Below are 21,647 nucleotides of genomic sequence, written 5' to 3'. Positions count from 1 at the left end.
TTTTGCCTTCATTATAATGAACAGGGACACAAATATCATTTTCCAGTGAGGGTTGGTCAGTGGTGGTCAGGATAAAATGGCAAAGCGGAGAGGCCAAAATGATCTGTTGTGCTTTCGAATGACTGAGTCAACAACTTTTGCAGTGGCTTTTATTGCGCTAACTAATTTTTATTTGAGAACAAAAAACACGAGGAATGTCTATGCAGCTGAAAAGTCTGCCGTTCAGAAACTTTTGGCATTTTTTCTTGGTTTTCCCCTTCCTTCCTGTTATTCTTAGGTTTCATTTAAGCAAGAGCAGAGTTTTTCCGTTCCTGCAGTCTTGCATGATGGACACACGGCACATTGACTCTGCCACGGCTCAGCCGTAATGAGTGCCGATCTGCACAAGTGCGGACAATGAGGCGTGAATAAATAAACAGGCCGGCCAGCAGATATTAACAGCTAGTTTCACTTCCAGGCAGAGGTCTGAGGGCAGCTTGGTCAGCCCCGTGCCCCTGAGAGATGGCGGGTCGCCTTACTCTCCATCCCCCCTGCCTTGGCTTGCAGCTGGAACCTTTGGTAGTCATGTTTGCTTTCACTCAACATGAGAGAGAGGAACAAGAGTTCACCTCTCTGGTTCACGGCCATGGTACAAGGCTGCCACACAGATGTTAGTAAGAGCTCGGAGACCGGGGAATGGCCCGGCACTCTGCCTGCCAATCAGAGGCCGCCGTTTCATCCGGTGTCTTCCATCGCTCTCGTGTTTACCCACCGAGGCGTTGAGGCCTACATGATGGAGAGCCCAGGCCCTAACAAAAACTGCTAAAATATATTAAGAGAACAGCAACAATGTATTATAAGCCAAAAAATGCTCGCTGTTGGCAAGCAACGTCTAGCTGTCGATTCATAAACTAGACCGAAGGAATGCACTTCTTTGTGTCTTTTGTTTATTTACGATTTCTAATTATGTGTGAAGAATGTTTTAATACGGGGATATGCATAGAGCTAATTTGATTAATTCACTTGCGAACTGTTCGCTATTCCGTGAAAAGGAGTCTGTTTGGGCAAAGAGATCTGTTGCAGTGGACTCTCACTGCCGGCTTTGTGGGCCATATGTGGCAAACAGGATGAAATGTTCTCCCAACAATCTGTCGCTCTCAAGCTGCTAACTTCGTTTAAGTCAAACAACAGCTCTCATGGTATTATGGAAAATGGTTATTTCCTCCTTCAACAGTCAATCCTTCAATCCTCTCACGGTTCTGACGCCCAGGACGCGTGAGAAACACTTTTTTTTCCGATATAAATGGAGGTCGGGCTCAGCCTGTTGAGATCCCACTCGTTTCACGCTGGAGAGATAGAACCAAATATGTTTCACATTGAAAGCTGGATGTTTCGTACAGCATCACGCAAGAGCAACGTCAGACCAGAAATGGCGTCGAATCAAGACATGGACGCCATGATTAATGCCTCGTTAACGGGTCCATTTAGCGAAATCATTAAAGTGTCTGGTTTTCCAGAATTTAATTATACAACTTCCTATCAAAACTAAGAAAAAAATATCAATGAGAGAATATTTTCACTTATGTCTGGAAGGACCTTGTTTCATGCAAGGGGGTTGGTTGGTAATAATTCATCTTCCTGAAGTTCATGTACTGTGTGACGGACCAGCAGCGTAGGTCCTCTGTAGGACACACTGTCCACAGTGTCTGGTCTCCCTCAAAGCTGACCCTCACGTTCGCAGAAGTGTTTGCACAACTATTTTGCAGAAACGAGGTCCAAATGCTTGTATGGGCCGTGCCTGTGCACAGCTGCACGGGGCGAGTGGGCCTGATTTAGCCCTCTCATGCGATGTCTGCGGGGACCATCTGTGTTTGGTGTCAGGCAGCAGGAACTGATAGAGAGCAGGGCGTGAGTTCACACACCATCGTGTGCTGTGGAGCACCCACTTCTCCCCAGGACAGAGCTGCCAAAGAGCTGGGATAGCAGGTCCTGGGTCGGGGGTCAGGGTAGGAGGCTGTTGTTGGGGAACACCGCTAAACACCACCCCTTCCCGAGTAAACATTTATAAACCGCTTTCTGTGCAACATTGCTAGCGCAATAAACAAAGCGACTGCCCTTCACAGAACGCCAGCCCACTGTAGTGGCGAGCTGCGGCCTCCTGACGCGGACGTGGGCGGGTTGTCTGGGTTTCGTCGGCCTCTCCTGTCACACATGGCAGGTGAGCTGCCCTGACGTCGCCACCCGCCATGTGCGTCACATCGCCATGGCAATGGGGGTGTGGCTGGGAGGGGTTGATGCTTCTTGTGTCACCAGGGCAAGTCTGATGTGCCACCAGGGGCGGGGCAACAAGGGCATTGGCCTTAGGTGAAAGTTGATTGCCTGCTAGAGTGGCCCCTTCCTTGTCACTCATTGATTCAAAACATGTCAGTGGGTAATTATAAGGTTGCCCCCTCTGCATGACTTACTGCCCCCCTTATAGTCCCCCCCCCCACCTTGAATTGCCCTCTGTGTACCGCTTTGAAGATACTCAGCCAATACTCACCAAGACAGAAAACAATATTATTCTGGAGCATATTTTTTAAACTACCAGTTGGTAAACGTTGGTACGTTACGCATAAATCAGGGTTCCGACTCTCCGTGACTTTGAAATCATTAAGAATCCGTGTGACAGCGATTCAAAGTCGGGAAAAACATGCCAGCCACAAAAACACACCAACTGAAAACGAGTAATAATGTATTATTGTGAAAGACATCCTTTTTCCCCCTGGTGTTTGTTTTGGAGAGAGCAGTCTTGTTGTGTGTGAGATCGCTGATATGCTACAAAACTCTCCAGAATCCGCAGAGAAAAACATAAACTGTGGGATTTATGTGCAGGACCCTGCCAGCGAGGAGGGAATCGGCATCCACATCCACGTCGAACGGCACGTGAGACCACCTCTCCGAAGTGTTTATAGATTTCAGCCACTACTGTAACATAGCTTCACGCGTGCAGGAATCGTGCTTTATTGCTGTGATACCGACATTGGCGGCAAAAGACAGTACCTCTGCCTTACAAGCCGGCCTCAGTTCTCTCGTGAGGCAGCAAGTGCCGTGGTCTCCGCCAACATCTGTCCAGCACATGACAATGCGAGGCATTTCAACACCTTCGGCCCTGAAAAGCCATAACAAAAGGCGAGAGGGAGAGAGAGAGAGAGAGAGAGAGAGAGAGAGAGAGAGAGTGAGCAGGCAGCAGTGAAACGGAAGAACCATTCAGAGTGCGCCGTGTCGCGCCACAATCCCATCCAGAAACAACATCCTCTGCTGCTTAAAACATCCATCCACCCTTTAAAGTATCTGTCTGCCTTCTTTTTAAAAACTTTCTGGCTTTCTGTCGAGCTTCTAGCGAGTGGCAGCACGGCATGTCCTCGATGGTGCAGCGATATGTCTTATAGCACGGGGGCGAGAGAGAGAGAGATTGGCCCAGTGGCAAGTGGAAAGGCAGTTCATGTCCCTCCTTTTCCAGTAAAAGGCTGGATCTAAACTTAGCCCAAATATGTGCAGCGTGAAGGTGAGAGATGGCTGGATATCGGTGTGAGGAGCCGGTCTTCGCCACGGATGGCGGGGAGTAGGGGACAGGAATCTGATGCTACACAACAGGAACAAAGCAGCCATTCTGTGAATGCTTCGTAGGCAAACTAGCTATTAAGAAATGGTAAGTTATCAATGGCGATGGAGGAACTGGATTGACCTACTAAGAGACCATTTTGCAACTGATCATTTTTATTGTGCGTATAATGTGCCACGCTTTCTGACTTTATTTCCTTCTTATAGATTCAGCTAAACTGATCCAACTGTGTTAACGGCGTAATTTACAGTCAACATCATCTGGAATCACTGATGTCTGCGTCACTGTTGGGCTGCAGGTGGAGCCCATGATTGTTATGGGGTCTCAGAAACAGCCTGTCGTGCCTGATTGGCAGTCGCCCGGCAACACTGCTCAAAAAGTCACCGTGTGTATCATCACTTTTCCACTCTACCTGCTGCTGGTCTTTATTCTCACCTCCTTTGTGAAAGATTAATATTAAGTTAGGTAAAGAAGCCATAGAAAGATCATTATGGGCCTTTACTCACATATAGTATATGTGTCTAGATCAAGATCTATCCCTCATATCACCCAGGCAGTATGTAAATATATTCAGAAAGCCATTAATTTTTATGATGTTTATTACTTTACTACCTTCAAGGCTTTTCTTATAAGTTATTAAAGGTACAGTTTGTGGGAGGACAAGTATTTCATATAAATCAGCAGGGGATCATGCGTAGGCCATTCTCCATTCTCACTCCATCTGTTCACTACATTCCCATGTGCCTTCTAGGACAACTAGGGTCTTCCTTGAATGGTAACATCAGGGTGTCTCTTTCAGCAGTGAAGCAGATCTGCAGGATGAGGAGAGAAGCTGGCATGGTACTTGCTGTAGTGATGAAAAAAACTCCCTTGTCCGCACTTTTGCACTACAACCAAGGAGACCTCAATAGATAGTTTCGACAAGTGTGTTTATTTGTTGAAACAATTTGAATGGAGTGTGTGAACAGAGATTTTGGTGAAGCCTGTCTCTTGGTCTTTGGTTTCATCGTCTCCGAAGCTGACAGATCTGGCTGGGCGACCAGGCAGGAGGCGAAGGAGTCAACCCCGGACCGGGACGGGGAGTCAAGGGTGGTGGAGGGGAGGAGGCAGGTGAACGGAATAGCTGTACAGGACTTACTCCTTATATAAAACCTGGACCGATGTGATTGGACACGCTGGCATTCATTAGGTCTCCTTGTTTGAACTTTCGTATTCACTTTCATAAGTATAGGTACATTGGCGTGCTTCATTTCACATTTCCCATCATGCTGTCCTTTGAGGTATAAACACACAGTTGAGAGTGAAGTTTGGAGCCTGAATAGAGGGAATGGCAATTTATCTGGTATCCCTGGAGCAGATCAGGTGGTCAAGGGCCTTGTTGAAGGGCCTAACGGAGATGGGACTCCAATGCCAAGAAACCAGTAACCTTCCGATCACAGGTACTGAGGCCTAATCCGCTGAGCCACACACCATAAAACAGAGAGCACAGTCAGGCCAGACAGCTTCAAGGGATGGGGCATGGAGGCCGTTTCCCCACAGGCATGGCGGTCTGCAAGACATTAGAACCAGAATTGGAAGCAGAAACCAAGAGCTTTTCCACAGCTCTCCAAAAACATGTAAGAGGAGGATATTCCTGTGATACTCAGTGATGGAAAAACTTCACCAGCACGGGGCAGCTGGCAGGATGGCATAGCCTGATTTCTCCCAACCCGGTCCTCAGGAACCCACAGATGGTCCATGGTTTTGCTCCCTCTCAGCTTCCTGCCAGACAGTCCACATTTTTGCTCCATATCGGAAGTTGGGAGGGAGCAAAACCGTGGACCGTCCTCAGGTCCTTGAGGCCCAGATCGGGAAACACTGCTGTAAACGGTGACGAGTATCATTTGTGTTCCTGGGTGGGAAAATGACATGTGATGAGGAATTCTCTGCCCTTCTCTCTAGGGCTGTTCTGGGTGGCAAGCAAGAGACGTCTATTGAAATGGACGCGAGGAGAAAGTACAAAAGCTCCATGGTCTGTGGGCGGCCACTCGGACCCTTCCACTGCACGATCGCTTGGGGCCTCGCCGCCAAGGCCCCGCCAGGCCAGCTTCTCTTTACACTGTGCCAGCTGCTGTCAAAAACACCCCCCTTCAGATTCTGCCAGATTTCGCGCCAGTCTGCCAGTCTGCCAGTCTACGGCCCGGGGTGCTGTGGAGTGCCACGTCTCAGCTGGACCGAGCGGGCAGGAAAAAAAAAAAAATGACTTCAATCAATCCTTTAAATCATCTGAGGAGAACCGTCTGTAACTGTGTGCGGATCGAGCAATTCCCAGAATTAAGTCCTGGGTGGGGCGTGCTGCTGGGGTTTATTATGGTTACACACAATCCTACAGTAGTTAAGAGTGTCTAAATATATTTATTTTCTATGCAAATCGTGTTATATTTGAGGTGTTCGGACGTAACCCGTTTCGCCCTCATTCAAGTTCATTCAGCAGCATCTACAGATCTGTCAACAGCCTCTTTATTTACACGCTTGAAAATCCATTTGAGGAAAAGAGGAAAATATTCCCTGCCGAACTCCACCCACACGAATGGGATAAAACGCCAGACTGGCACTTCCCGCTGACCACGCGAGGCTACTTAACACAGAGACATACCACTGTATACGCAGACCGCGTTGCATAGTAGAGCCCGTTAGCATCTCCCAGCATGCTCTGCAAGCCTTGTAAATAACCCGCGTCTTTGTTAATGTAAATAGTTGTGTGTAATTAGCATCTGTTGTGTTGTTATCATGCTGACACACAATGTCTTGCGTAGTGATGAATGTTATGTGTTGTACACTGCGCCTGCAGTGTGTTGTTGTGGCAGTCATGATGGTCGACAGGCTGGGCAGAGAGTACATGAGCTGCTACTGGGTCATTGTTTTTGATCCTTTTAAGGGCTATCAGTTAAATTGCATTTCTGCTTTAAATTGACCACCTCGTCTTATTTCGTCACTGTGGTGCCTGGGTTTACGGAGCGCTACGGTACTGATTATTATAGATTGTAGCACACTGTGGTTCCAGCAATTATACCACGCTGGCACATAAATTAAGTTAAAATCTCTTCACATTTGATTTTGATTTTATTTCCTGTTTATTACCCAGAATTTCCTGAAAGTCTTGAATGAAAAATTGTGTTGCTGTGATGGACTCTGCCCTGGCTCGGCCCAGGCCTGGAAGTGGAGGGGGTTAGGCGAGGAGCGAGCTGCCCCTCCATGCGAAGCCTTGCTAGCTAGAGAAGTGCAGCAAAGAGACACTCAGGATGTCTAAACCCATCAAGTGAAATGAAAAAAGTCCCTTCTGATCATAAACTTAAAGCTCAATATTACTGAACTTCCATCCATCCATCCATCCATCCATCCTTCCATCCATCCATCCATCCATCCATCCATCCATCGTTGTCCCACCTGTTTAATCAGTACAGGGTCATGGGACATTTCAGTCTGTTGGCATATTAATTAACCATAAGCTTTGCAGGTGTGGTGCGTGGTTCGGCAGGTCGGCCCTCTGTGTTTATAATCAGAAGGTTGCTGGTTCGAATCCAAGCCTTTGTCAAATAGTTATGTATTCCCCCCCCCCTTGCTAAAATGCCCCAGCAGAGCCAGATAAATGGCTGACGCTGTTTTTGGGCCCCCAGCTTTGCTCTCCACTGTCTCTGTCTCAAGGGAGAGCAAGATGACGTATGTGAAAAAAAGCATTCCAGCGTACTTGTGCAGAGTGTCTATTATTCTTGCTCAGGGACCGTTAGCTCAGTTCTACACTTCTGGCTCAGATGCCTGGTGACATGGGGACGAAACCAGCATTTGGGTTAAAATAAATGGAGATCTTGGCTCTAAAGCTGCTCAGGCAGACATGTAGAGCAGCTTACTCTGACAGCTCGCCAGCAGATTGGGTTTTCACCTTAGGCCTGATCACCATTCAGCAGACTGGTCTGGGGTCAGGGGGTTCTCGTGCTCCTCCGCTGCACTCGGCAGCCTAGTGGAACAGCTTGTGCTTTTTGCTCTACCACTATTTTGGTGTTATTTCAGCCTCGCTGAATATCTGCGTCCTCCTTCCACACGAGACCACATGGGGTTTTATACAGCTTCTTGGCCCCTGGGGGGGCACGGGGCTTCCCAGTGCGTTATCCTCTCATGTTTCTGCTGGGGCTTATCGCGGCAAGCCATCTCCGCTCGCCGTACAAACAGCGGCCGGCGGGCCAAGCCGCGGAAAGGCCAGAAAAATTAAATGCCGATTTAAATTAAGAAGGAAAACTGTGTTATGCTTGGATTATGGAGGGGGGGGAGAAACTAGGCTTTCAACGTGGCACTTTGAGTATGCGGAGCAGCTAGCAGTCGCCATCGCCAGCAGGATCCAGGCAGCTGTCAGCCACGTGAAAAGAGATTTGAAAAAGAAAAACTGTGATGAACTGTAGCCCAGTATGTTGCTGTTAAATGACTGATCCAACTAAAGTAAAAGCTAAAGATATGGCTGACAGCTCGTCTTCACTTGTTCTTGTGTCCGACCTGCAACATATCCACCAGTCAATCGCCAATAGATCAATAAATAAACCACTGAATCAGATTCTATTCTGCAAAGCGCATTTTCATAAGAAGGTTCCTTGCAAAAGACATCACGGCTATTTATAGAAACAACTGAACGAAAAAACTAAACAGAAACAGGCCCAGATGCCGATATTGGACAAACTGAACCGAGCGATTGAGTAATACCCTTGGAAAATAGAAAAAGATGAGAGGCAGAGGATGTACACAATCGCGGGGGGGGGGGCTGAGAGAGTAAACAGGAGAACCAGGCATGATACAGCTGACTGGGTTGATCACATGCAATGTTAAACTGGCAGCAAATACAGATAGATTTCTGTGCTGTATCAGGACAGTGTTTTGACACTACATGAAAAACGCCAGGTTGTAGATTCGTCATTTTATCATAGTTCTTGTCAATGATTTCATATTTAGTCTAAAGTGTCAATGATATGTGTTGACTTAAATTGACTTGGCGTTACTCACACTTATCTAATAATTTTGATTCGCTGAATTTCCAGTGAATGAATTTTGCATTCTGGTAACTGGGTGTCATTTTTTTTTTTTTTTTCACCATTTGAGTAAACATAATAATTAAATAGACGTGACGGTACCTCGATTAGCCAAAATGTTAAATGAGCTAGACTTATGACCAATAGGTTCCAGTTCAAGTTTCGTGTGGATCCCTGTTGTTTAACCACAAGTAAAATGCTTCAATAGAACTGTTTTAATACATTTCCAGATGCAGAACTGTAAGTTATGTAAACTGCTTTGGATGAAAGCATCTGGTAAGAAACCAAATAGTGTAATATAACTAGCTGTATTCTCGTGCATATAATATGGGAAAGTCAACTCATTGCACCCTAAAAAAAAGCACAAATTACACAGTTAAGGGACTGGGGGGGATTTGATGTACCAGGTCTGCACATGTAATGCAGCCGAACGCCAATCCTCATTTCAGCTGTTGTGGTCTTCAAGCACAGTGCCTTACTGCTGACATACACAGAAATCAAGTCACTGATTCCTGCTGATACGTTTCAGTGTGGTCATGTAGCCGAATCAGGGAGAATAGGTCACTTGATTGGCTTGCTGAGTGAAGGAATCACACAGCAAAACCGTGCAGTTCAAGTATCTGCCAAGGAATTTCTACCATTTAAGTCACATTCATGTGTGTTAGCTGTGATGAGTTGACCCCCCATTCTGGGTTGTTCCCTGCCTCATGCCCATAGCTTCCGGGATAGGCTCCGGACTCCCCGCGACCCAGAAGGATAAACGGTTTGGACGATGGATGGATGGATGTGTGTTAGTTCAAGGAATCTATAATGCTGAAACAAAAGAGTTTTTTGACATTGTTGCTTGGTGAAACAAAGAAAATCCTTAATCATTTGTCCACATTCCAACTATATTCCAGTACAGGGTCACTGGGGGGACACTGGTCCATCACAGGACGCATACATGGACATTGATCACAGAAACAGTCGCAGGCTTCGGGTAACTCAAACTCAAACTCCATTCGGACTAGTGTGGTGCTGTGGCATCATCTACCACATGGCTACACTCGGGTTCCCCTCCCTGAGGTGGTTTGTCATGTGATGGGTGTGGCAGCGCACTGTTCCAGTGCATGCTTCCTTACCTCGCTCTCTCTTTGATTAATCAAGCAGCAAACTGCATTATTACAAGGTGAAAAAAAAAGCGGAAAGAAGTCCACAGAGGATGCAGTTATTTACTATAATTACCATTTTATACCTCAGATGAGTAATAGAACAGGGTTAAAACTTTATTTGGATTTAATGAATAAAGGTACACAGTCTACATCCATTATTCAGTTGACACAAAGGCCAATGTGCGTACAGCTGGCTATTTCAGTGATCATCTGTCATTACTAAGTCCATCTTGACTCTTGTTTCACAAAATGCTGTGGGCTCAATAAAATTGATTTAGTGATTAATTATTGAGCCGTTCACAGTTTTACAAGAGAGCATATGGTGCATTCTATTAGATACCTGCCCTTTTCATTAAAGACAAAAGCAGTGGATTTCGGATATTTTGGGGAAACTAAAGTATGAGGAATACAGGTGGACAGTTATGGCAGAAAACATGCATGGTGTGGACTGTTAACAGTTCCCAGTTCACGTTATGGGAAAAATATCATGTGTTCACTTAAAGAGTGGAGGGTTTTCCCTCTTGTGTGCGAGTGCTTGTGTGTGTGTGTTTGTGTATGTCTGTCTGTGTGTGTGTTTTAAACTTTGACTTCCAAGAAATTTCATAAATAGTGCATTGCTAATTCTCAATATTTTCTGACATGTCAAACTATGTTAGTTGTCAAGCAGCTTTTTGGTACCACGTCTGGAAGAAATTATCCTTTGTCACAATACAATACAATAAATGATGAAATGCTTAAAACCTGTTTCTCTCATTGCTACACCAAGTGTCCTCAAACACACACACACACACACACTAACAAACACTCTCACACACAGTGTAATTATATCTTTGTGGGGACTCTTGATTCAATGCTATTGGGAAAACTCTAATCCCAACATGATGACCTTAACCCCTACCCAGCACTAACCTTATAAGTTGTGGGGACCTGAAATATGGTCCCCACAGCATCAAAATGCCAGATTTGGTATTCTGGTCATCTGGTCCTCACAATGTAATATAAATATAATCCACAGACACCCACACACATACACACATGCACACTCATGCTGTATACAGGGTTCCTCAGTTCTGGTCCTGGGGGGGGGTGCAGTCAGCAAAACAGTTTGCTGATCCCCCTGCTCAAATACACCTTATTTAGCTCACCAGCTGATTGCCGGATTTAGTAGGTGTGTCTGAGCAGGGAAGTCAGCAAACTGTGTTGACACCATTGCTTGGTGGTATTTCCCAGTGCAGTGTCTAACTTGTGGGTCACGTGACTGCATTAATGCCAGGGAACACAGGTCATGACTTGGGGCGCAGCCATGGCAAGACAAGAGACCAATTTCATGTGCTGAGCCTGAAAATAGCTTTGATATCACCATATTTACATTCGCACTGCTATGGACTAGCATCCTGACCAGGGTGTCCCAAACCTTGTGCTTTCTAGGATCTTGTACTAGCTAAAAAGTTGGAAGATGGATATATTTACATCCTGTTCTGCTTAGAATCATAATGTCATGATAACAGTGGTTTAACATCATAGTAATTTCATTTTGAAGAGTAGGAAAGGAAAGCCAGACTGACTTCAAGTCCACTCAGGGTGCTTGTCAGTAAAAATACTGCCCTTATCAAGCAAGGGGAACCTGCTCTCCAGGCTGCTGTAGGTCGCTCATCACTCTACAGCCTCTTCATCCTCTACTTAATGTCGTAACCTGACAAGCATCCTGTCACCAAGTTCAGCCACCAGCAAGGGAAGGCGGTGGGGGTGGAATCTTGGGCTGGAAACCGATTTTTCCAGGATAAATTTTTCCATTTCATATTGCATTTTTTTTGCTATTATTGTTATTATTTTTTAGAAGGAAAAATGCAAACCACCTGGCAAAGACGCCTGCAGGGAGTCTGTCGACTGATACCCAGCCGCTCCTGCGACTCCCATGACGAGTGGGGGCCCCTCTGCCGCGCACCATCCACGACTAATCATTCACAATCCGCTGGTAATAAATGCCGCATGTTTTTCCAGGGCCTGAACTGGGGACAGGATCCTGCGGTCTGTGTGGCCTAATTTTACCACAATAATACCCTCAATCAAGAAACACGTAAATAGAGGCGATGCCCTGGGACCAACGCGCAATGATTATTAGGCAACGTTATGTCATACATGCAGGTCTGTGTCACTGTTTAGCAGGAAAATGTGATAAGTGGTGATATATGACATAACATGCCAAGTCTAATTCTGCAGAGTAGTTGTGATGTCTTCTGATTCATTATGCTATACATTATGTTATACAGCCGGGACTCTGAAACTTTTTGATCAAAGGTCCACATCAGATTTGTGTTCAAAGTCAGAGGTCAGGAACAATTTTGAATAACAAAACAGCATTTCCTGAACTTTAATGAATAAAAAACAACTTTCTATATTGCACATCAATATATAACAACAGCAGGAGCTTCATGTAAAGACTTAACACTTGCTGGTCATTTCAACACATTAAGCCTTTTTATGGTAACCATTTTGATTCATAAAATACATTAGCGGTTGGGTCTGGTACTTTGTGATCATATCTACAATATTAACGTTACAGAATTTCAGCACTTTGGGAACTGAACACAAATATTCACTTGTATTGCTCATTGAATAAATGAAAATTAAAGGGACGTTTAAAGCTGGACAAAGATAACCACAGGCAACAAACTCTAAATGCAAATAAAATGCTTTGTTTGCCTCATTGTTAGTATGGTCATTCATTGCAAGTGGCACAATCATGTGGTCAGAGTGACAGCGTCATGGTAGCACTGCGATGGAGAAACACAAAAATATCCCAAAACCGTAGCTGGTCAGAGACGAACCTGAGCTCTATAAACACTCACAAGTATCACTTGTCTTCAAGCCAATAAGTCAAAACAAATCAGAACCTTGGTATACTAAATGAAAATGGTGAACCTGGGGTATGCAAAGGATTCTGGGTAACACAGGGAGAACATGCATGTAAAAAGCTGCGTTATTCTCTTATATTCATCATATAGTCTCATCACATCATATTTCACCATCAAACGAGGGTTGGATATGACATGCGAAAAGATGATTTTTTTTCTCTCGCTACATAAGAACAATCAGAGGAATGTCCACTTTTAATTAAGCCAGGATGGAGTATTTTTCGCTACAAAGCAACAGCCATAGAAATGTCCACTTTTAATGAAGGCAGGCTGGCTTTGAATCCGTGCTGAAATGCCAATGATAATGCTTTAATATTTCTAAAGCATTCGGTGTCGAGGATGTTTCTGTTAATCATAAGGCTTTTGTGAATGTATTAGTTTGGTCAGAAGTCCCAAGTTCAGTCTTCTATCCTGTTTTTGATGATCTTTTCATTGGTCATAAATTTATTTGTGATCTGAAGACTTTGTTTGCTTTATCCAAACACAATGATCTTTTTTGATGTCGTGTTATGTATTTAAAGCTAGTCCGTGTTATTACTGTTATTAATTATGGCTGAAAGCAGTGACAGAGGAGATCATGCAGAATCATTTGATGCGACACAAGCACGCCAGCTGCAGCAGAGCGAAGTCAAGCATGCCATAATGCATAAACACCAGCGTTCGGCATTCCGGCGCAGCAAGACCAAAGGTCCGTTAACACATTAAAAATCCGTTAGCAGCATGTAACATTTAAGACTAGTGATATTTTATATCACGACCATGCCAAAGTTGCTTAATTTGTTTGGTTTGGTTTATTGTAATGCTTATTTTATTTTGCTTTTAGAATGGCATTTTGCTGTCAAAATAGTTTAGTCTAGCAGTGAGCGAACTTTTTTAGCTAAATTCGGTGACACACCTTTGTTACAGTGATTGATTCGCCCACGCTTTTGGTTTTCCTGTAAATGGTGACCTTCAGTCTCACCTGTCACTCTGACTGAAGTCTACTTCCCAGAAGAAGTTGCTTTAAATGCAGTTAGCACACATGACCAACATGCGACACGTGTGTAGCAGTTAGCATGTCCTCTCTGTAGTGACAGGTTCTGGGACTTTAGCCACGGTGACGGACCTGTTATGTGTTACAGTACGGTGCTGAATGCGTTCAGCTTGTCAGTGCAGCACTGCCTGCTTTTTGGAGAGATTTGTGCAGTTTTCTTTTTCTTTCTTTCTTTCTTTCTTTCTTTCTTCCCTCTTGGATGGTTGATTTGTCTGGCTTCATTTCCTCTCAACAAAATTCCTCTTACTGAGACCTCTTACATTGCAAAAACAGGCCTTTACCCTTTTATCACATGTTCCAAGGCAGCCTGCTTCTGTTAAATAGGGTTAACTATAAGCTTAGCATAAGATATTAGCTTGCTGCAGAAGGGGGGGGGGGGGGGGGGGGGGCAAGAAAAATCTTCATCAGTAGAAATGCGGAGCCCTGTTTTACTTACAATTACTTCATAATGTGACTCTTTGACTTGAGCCATTACGTAACACTGTTATCTTTTCCCAAAACCAAACCTAAGAATTCTTAAAATCCGTAAATTATGTGCCAGACCAGAGCATACATGATATTTTATATGCATCAGTCTGACCTGAGCTTTCAGAATTAGCTTTTCATGTATAAATGAGCTCTGAATCAAACGTTACTATTTTAGCTGCAGAAGTGACAGACGGTAGTAACCATAGCTACCATGTTATCGAATGTAATTTGAGCTCCTGAAATTATTCCAGCAAACTTCCTTTTATCGGCTATTGTGAGCGAACACGAATGCCTTTTCGTGCGAGTCATGAAAGTGATGGGGAGCCTTTTCGCCGATGCCTTTTGCAGCATGGAGACTGATAAGTACTGGCAGGAAGGGGTGGAAACCAGCTTGATGTCTTGGTCCAAGTTGATAGTCTGGTCTAGACCAGATCTGACATCAAAAGACTAGCATGGTTTTGATATAGCAGCACACATTTGGCTGTCAGGCGTAGCCGTTACGCACATTCATCTGTCTTCCATAGCTTCTTAGCGAACTCAATCTCGCCGTGATACTGGAAGCAAAGGGTAAGGGGCACCCTGGCACAAACGCCCACTCAGCACCGGACGGGCACTCTAAGGGTAAATTACAAACAGCCTAACAGATACAGACAACTGTGAGAAGAAAAGCAGAAGATATGGAGGAACCTGCACGTCATGCAAAGAGCGACGGTTGGAAGAGACCCTGACGACCCTGGTGGCATGATGCCACATGGTTACCCAGTGAGCCCCCACTGAGCCCCCAGTGAGCCCCCAGGACCACTCTGCGTTAGGCCTCCCTGTAAATCCTCTGGAGCAGTCGGGACAGACCGGGCTCCGTTACCAGGCATGCCACACCGATGCATATATGTCACTGTTTCATAGACTTGGAAGCATATCTCTGCTGAAAGTGTATGTCAGTGTCAGTACGGTGAGTTCCCAAACGCGCCTGTTTTATGGGGGAGATTGATGCGGCACCACCAACCAAATCAAATGTGCTGAGCTTATCCTTCTGATCAAAAAGGGCTTTGAAAAATGCTCCCCCCCCCCTCCCGCCCCCATGATTCATCAAACTGGCTCCCCAAGCTGACAGGATTCAGACCTTTATTTTTATTTTTGTGGGAGGTGGTGAAACTCGCAGTGTAACTTCTCGTAAGTAAGTATCCTTCCTTTATACGTAGCAAACTTTTCCTCACCGGTTAATGACCCCCCATTCCAACCCCCAGCCCTACTCTTTATTCCTGGTACATGGGCTCTCTGGTCTGCGCCATGCGTGTTGATGGCTCTGTAGCATTCAGCCAAGGAGCAGAGCCCCAAAGCCGGGCATCTGTGAGGTAACCTCCTGCATGCTGAGTGGGCGTCCAGGGGAGAAGCCGAGGGACCAGCACATTACTTGGGCCGCGAGCGCTTTAGCTTAGCAACAGCTTTGTCTTTGACAAAATTACACTGCTCCGGAACTTTCCATGAATAAAACATAAGGTACAGAAGGTGCTGGATGCGTCGGCACGTTATTTACAGACTCTGTGTTATATAACCTAGCGACAAAAAGGACTCAATTATCAGACTGAACGGATGCCAGCTTGGTGCAGAAACAGGCTGTACTTTAAAGTGTTTTTATGGCATTTCTGCCCACGGTGGTGCTTGTTGCTGTCATGCCAGAGGTCTACATCAGCTGGACGAATTGAGATTAAGCTGAAAATTAGCTGAAAAGGCCCGGTATGCCTCTCTCTTTAACAGATCACAGCAGAAACACACACTTCTCAGTTTGGCCCTGGTGCCAAACGCCGGCCAAAAATTAAGAACTTCTGTTTCTCACGGCCCGTAGTTTCTGATGCCGAAGCTTTACTGCAGTCGTCTGCTTAGATTACAAAGCAAATCCGACGAACGGCCACTCCGTGTGAAACTCCTTCCAGCGTGCGCTGTATGTGCTCCGGAATAACAGAAAATCGAGAGCATGTTTAGAAAAAGAGGCAGAATTTCCATGACATCCTGAATATTGTGAAGTGTTCGTCACCTGGGCCCGTACGTCAGGCCAGTGGCCGAAGCCGATGGTTTGCGTCGGGTTTTGTTCACGATGGGCACCGCTCATGGGTTCTCCTCATCTGCATCGTGGGCTCTTTTTATTGGGGGTGGGGGGGTGGAGAACAGTTTCCTTTCCATAGGGTTTGTTTTTATAGCTTTTATGGGGTCATTTGGAAGACTTGTAACAGTGCTCTACAGGAAACCAAAAAGCAGGTATACCAACACACTCCAACCTTGGAGTTCAAAGTCAGAGAGAGAAAGAGTTTTTGGGCCCTGTGAAAATATTTTGAGGGGTAATATGATGGGGAAAATGGTCTGAAAACAAATAGAAACAATATGTTTTGGGGTTTACTGGAATGCTTTTCAAACCAGACAACGCATGCAAAGCCTCTATGAGCGGTTTTGAGAGCAAAAAATTGACTATGTCTGAAACGAAACTGGGGGTGAGAGGGGGGTACGTTAACTAATGGAAATTTTTCGACGTGTATTACTTGATATGTGCAGAACCAGAAGGGAATGGAAGACAGCGAGTGAGTGCGTGAGACAAAGCCGTAATGGGGTTAAATGAATGAAGTGGCATTTTCGTTCAGGGAATATAATCCTTGGAGCATAGCCGTGGGAAGCTGGAAACTTCAGTGAACCTGCAATTGTCAGATTAGAGTGAGAGTTTTGATTACTTACGACCAGCACCAGACTGCAAAAATAAAGAAAAATAAACTATAAAACTGAAAAAGAAGGCACTGTGCATTGCCATCATTCAACACGAACGCTCACATTAAGAACATGCCTGACTCGATAACTAAAATGCCTAGGATATGATGGCGATCAACTCGAAAGGCTAAAGAAGTAGCTAAACGAGTGCCGCTCTGACCCAGCTGCGGCCCATTAGCAGGACGAGCCGTGATTAATAGCCAGATAACGATATCCCGATTCACCGACAGGGCATTAAATCATGAGGTGTTTCATGGTCGGATAACCGCATCCCGATTCAAAAACCAGACAGCAAAATGCAAACTCCAAGGCTGCTGTAAGAACAAAAACCACACTGGTCATTGTTAGACTATCAACCGCATTATCGGAGGTGTCGCAGTTCCTTCTTGGTTTGTTCCCATCTTTGCAATTCTGTTCCTCCCGCCCCCCCCCCCCCCCCAAAAGCCATCTTTGCCACTATGGAATCCCATCTCCCCAGCAGAGAACAAGTCACATTCAAGTCAGACTGATCCTTCATTTCATTATCCTCAAGCTCCCAAAATTATCACTATAAAACTGATTAAAGAAGGCCCTCTACTGGAAGGAATGCATATCTTATCTTTTTTTTTTTTAAGAGATTGGAAAGTCTCTTTTAAAAAGTTAATAGCCATCATTGTCTTTTCAATCCCTCTGTTATGATTCCAGCTGGATTACCTTCTTAAAAATATATTTACATCCTGATTCATGGGAACATGCACGTTCATATATTTTAAGAAGCAGTTTATTAAGGTCACTAATCATGATTATTTTTTATTAAAACCACATTACCACTATAAAGTCATATACAATGAACAGACGTAGAGGATGAATTGACATGAGATCTTTGTATAGAAAGATCCAATTTCCTCCACATTTTCATTCCAAAGGACATGCTGTGTGGCTAGCCCAAGCTGAGGAAAACCCTGCCTGATTTGCTTCCTCTAGCCAGCTTTGCACATTTAACCCTAACCCTAACCCTAACCCTAGACCAGCTCACCGATGCAGTTGCTTCTTCCTGATGTTTTTTTTAAGTTGTTTATTTCTCAGAACGTTTACCTTTCCAGCAAAATCATAATCACTATAATAAAGTGTGTGAAAGTAATAATTACCTATAGACCGGCAAACTCTTTCCTGAAAGCAGTGATTACATTTAAGCAGTGTTGTGTATGCATTGCCTTTACAGACAGTAACAGCAGGAAATTCGAACACAAGCGTAACATATATACGGGAGAGGTGAACGGACTGTGACTTGTGATGCACAGGGAATGTGAACTTTAGTATGACCTAACGTTGCTTTGTGTGAGGTTTCCCTACTATTGAAAATTACAAGTTTAATACATTTTGTTCTTTAGGGCTAGAATCAGTCGATAATTAACATTCCCCCCGCTGTTTACAGTCAATTATTTAACACGGCGGTTTTGAGCTGGTGATTATGCTGTCGCTCGTCTTGTAATAAAGAAATCTCTTTCTCAAAGACCCGTGTGAGGGAGATCCCTGAAGACCGGACCTAGTTATTAAGGCCGAGACAGTAAATGTACGCTGTTTATACCTCAAGCGTGGGATTGTACTGGCACATGAAGTAACGCCGAGCGTAAGCAGACATTGTAATGCGCTGCAAGCTTTCATGAGTTTCAAATGAACCCCAAAGACTCCTGAGATATGGCGGCACATGGTCTGACGACAGTTGAATTTTAGCTCACTTTGGGTGTTCCTCAGTGTGCATACTGGACAGTATTCCTGTCATTCTATGTCATCTTCCATTGTCAATGAGCAGAAGTACAGAGGAAGGAAAAAAACCCCGGATGTTCTTCTTGCCCATCCGCGAGTATCACGGATGCATCGGTTACATCCTCACCAAATGAGAACGATCCCATAACTCACTGCCCTCCAAGTTCATTCTGCTCTCGCCAAGACCAATGAGGTATGATCTTTGAGCTCTTGGTATTGATAAACACTCTTTGACTATGGGGTGTTTGTACTGAAGACCATGGTGTCAGAACTCACAGATCAACCGACTCACTCTGAAGCAGTTTCTACCCCCAGACAGAAAGGATAATCAACAGCTAATCATGCTATTAGAATGGACAATCTGCACATATGTATTTTTTATATATATTGTATTTACTATCTCACGCCGGTTCCCCCCGCAGTCCAAAAACATGCTGAGGCTAATTGGAGTTATTAAATTGCCCGTGGGTGTGCATGTGTGAGTGAATGGTGCGTGAGTGTGCCCTGCGGTGGGCTGGCCCCCCATCCTGGGTTGTTCCCTGCCTCATGCCCACAGCTTCCAGGATAGACTCCGGACCCCATTTACCATCTCATTTATCTATTTACTTTTCTACGTATTACTAATACTATAGGGAACTCTCAGGGAAACTCATTTCATTGCTTGCGGTGTGCATTTGGTAAATAATGTTTCATTTGATCTGAAGACCAAAATAAAACAATCAACACCCCTCTGATTGGCAGACATGATGCCAGTGCCCCTGAGATAATGTGAGACATGCTCCTGAGCTACAATCCCAGTGCAAATTCCTCAGAAAAATCAAGCATCCGCTTCCCTGATCAAATCAGTCCCCCTCAGTCCTTTCTACCCAGTTCACTCCGCTCATATTTCCAGTCCGATAAAATGCACAAACGTTTAATGGCAACGCCGCACGTCTGTCAGCTAATATAATACCAGCGGACTGCTTTCCTGCCACACGCAAGCTCAAAGACGCATGTAGCTTTGCGTTCGGTTGCCAACGTGCAATTACTCCCAGTTTTCAGATCTGTGCATTTCCTTTTTTATACATCCGTCTCTTCCTCTGAGAGAACGCTTTTGGCATGAGAGGCCGGGCTGTGCTGGAAGAGTCGGAGCTGTACTGGAGAGGACACCATGCCGGACGCAAAAATCCCTCTGTGCTGCCAGAAGGTGACCACAAAAAGCACTGAATGCCAGGGTCGAGACCTACGACTGATGAGGCTAAATTCAAGTGGAATCCAAAGACCAAAGTTGCCATTTTCCTCTTTATTATTTATTTATAACTGATTATTTATTATTTTTGTTGGGACTACAAATACAGCTTCCCCCCCCCCCTCCACCCATTGCTACAGCCCAGCAAAATGCTATTTTAAAAAACCGCAGCTGTTCTCAAAAAAAAAAAAAAAAGAATGAAGAAAGAAGTTCATTGGAATCCTGGTAACAGGACATGCTCATTTGAATTTATGTATTCCTGATAGGTTATTAAACTGCATTTCATTGGACAGAGAGAATCACTCTGTCGAATCGTACCCTGAGGGTCTCCCTGACCCCCTGGCACTTCGCTCTGGGCACGCTCAAGAAGCCCAGGTCGCTGCGCGGTGACAGAAATGGCACACCCAATACCACATTCACCGAAACGTCTTTGCTGAACGCGTGATGCACCCCTCTGCCAAATACCCATGGACAAAAATGGGAGGAAAGGAAGAAGTTAAAGCGAAGAAACCATTGGCAGCCACTTGAAAATATTTCAGCTCGACTGGCCTTGTGGCTCCGCAAATATGAAATTTCAAAGGCTCCCCACACACAGACTGCATATTTAGGTGGCTGAGCTTGGTGGCCTGGGCTATGGAACTCCGGCAAGCAGAATGGCTTTTAGGTTATCGTGCAGGCGAAAATACCGGATCGTCCGGCTCACCGATCCAAGCCGAGTGTCACTTGGCCAGGAACCCGAAGGGATGTCCACCTCCGAAACGAGTATTGTTCCCTGACTCCATGGGTTGGTACAACTACGCAATGAAATTTTTTATATCAGCGGGTTCCTAAGACATGTCCGGCACACGATGCCTTTGGATGGAGCTGTCGCACAGGACTGGGACAGATGCCAGCCTGGAATGATATAACGTCACGATATATCGCCCTTCTTCCAAAAGCTCGTCCTGGTCAGGCTACCTGGGGGGGGGGGGGGGGCGGAGCTTATGGAACTGCATTGTATGTGTGCCACATGAATAGAACAAGAAAGTAAATGAAGAGATAAAGAAAAGAGTGAATATCCTCCTCTCATGTTCCACGTGTCGGGCTGAACATCTGGATCTGTATAAGCCTGGGGAACCGCGAGGGGGTCGGCCAAGACACCAGGTCACAGAAGTCTAGATTCTGTTATTGATTGTCATTTTTGTGATCTTCACCTATAAATCCTTTTAACGTTTTAACACAATATTTCAAATACTGGGCCAAGTCTGAAAATAAGACGAACGGAGAGGCAATTGTGACATGAGACCACTGACAATCTATTTGCACATCACAATTGCATATTTCATGAGATGTAGTTATGTACTATATGCATGGATGTATCTAGTCAGTATTGTTATTTGTCTATAATTTCCGTTTATGGCATTTGGCAAACGCACTTAGCCAGAGCGACTTACATCAGTGCTTAGGAGTCTCATCAGTGAACACATTCTGATACCGGTTCAATAGAACTCGACTAAGAATTCCATCACTCGAAAAAACTCTGTTGGCAAGTAATACACTTTTTTTATAATAATGAGTATAATTATGAAAGTCTTGCTAATCCAAGTACTTCCAAAAGAGGTAGGTTTTTAGTCGTCGCTTGAAGGCACCCAGTGACTCAGCTGTTCGGACATCTAGGGGAAGTTCTTTCCACCACATAGGCGTCAAAACAGAGAAGAGTCTTGATGCATGTTTTCCTTGGG

The 21,647-nt window shown here is 45.0% G+C and overlaps 1 long non-coding RNA gene across 2 annotated transcripts in view; it reads right to left on the bottom strand.

Moving 5' to 3' along the window:
* The window catches only part of LOC125714499 (uncharacterized), a 127,761-nt gene that overhangs the window by 81,081 nt on the left and 25,033 nt on the right, over positions 1-21,647 (bottom strand). For both annotated transcript variants that reach the window (XR_007383762.1, XR_007383763.1), the window contains exon 3: positions 3,022-3,130. This is a non-coding gene — a long non-coding RNA (uncharacterized LOC125714499). The remainder of the gene's footprint in view (positions 1-3,021; positions 3,131-21,647) is intronic.

The sequence above is a fragment of the Brienomyrus brachyistius genome, chromosome 19, assembly GCF_023856365.1.
Source record: "Brienomyrus brachyistius isolate T26 chromosome 19, BBRACH_0.4, whole genome shotgun sequence".
In the NCBI taxonomy this organism is placed as follows: domain Eukaryota; kingdom Metazoa; phylum Chordata; class Actinopteri; order Osteoglossiformes; family Mormyridae; genus Brienomyrus; species Brienomyrus brachyistius.
Note: the sequence above shows the minus strand (reverse complement) of the source record. Positions and strands in the feature narration are given on the sequence as shown.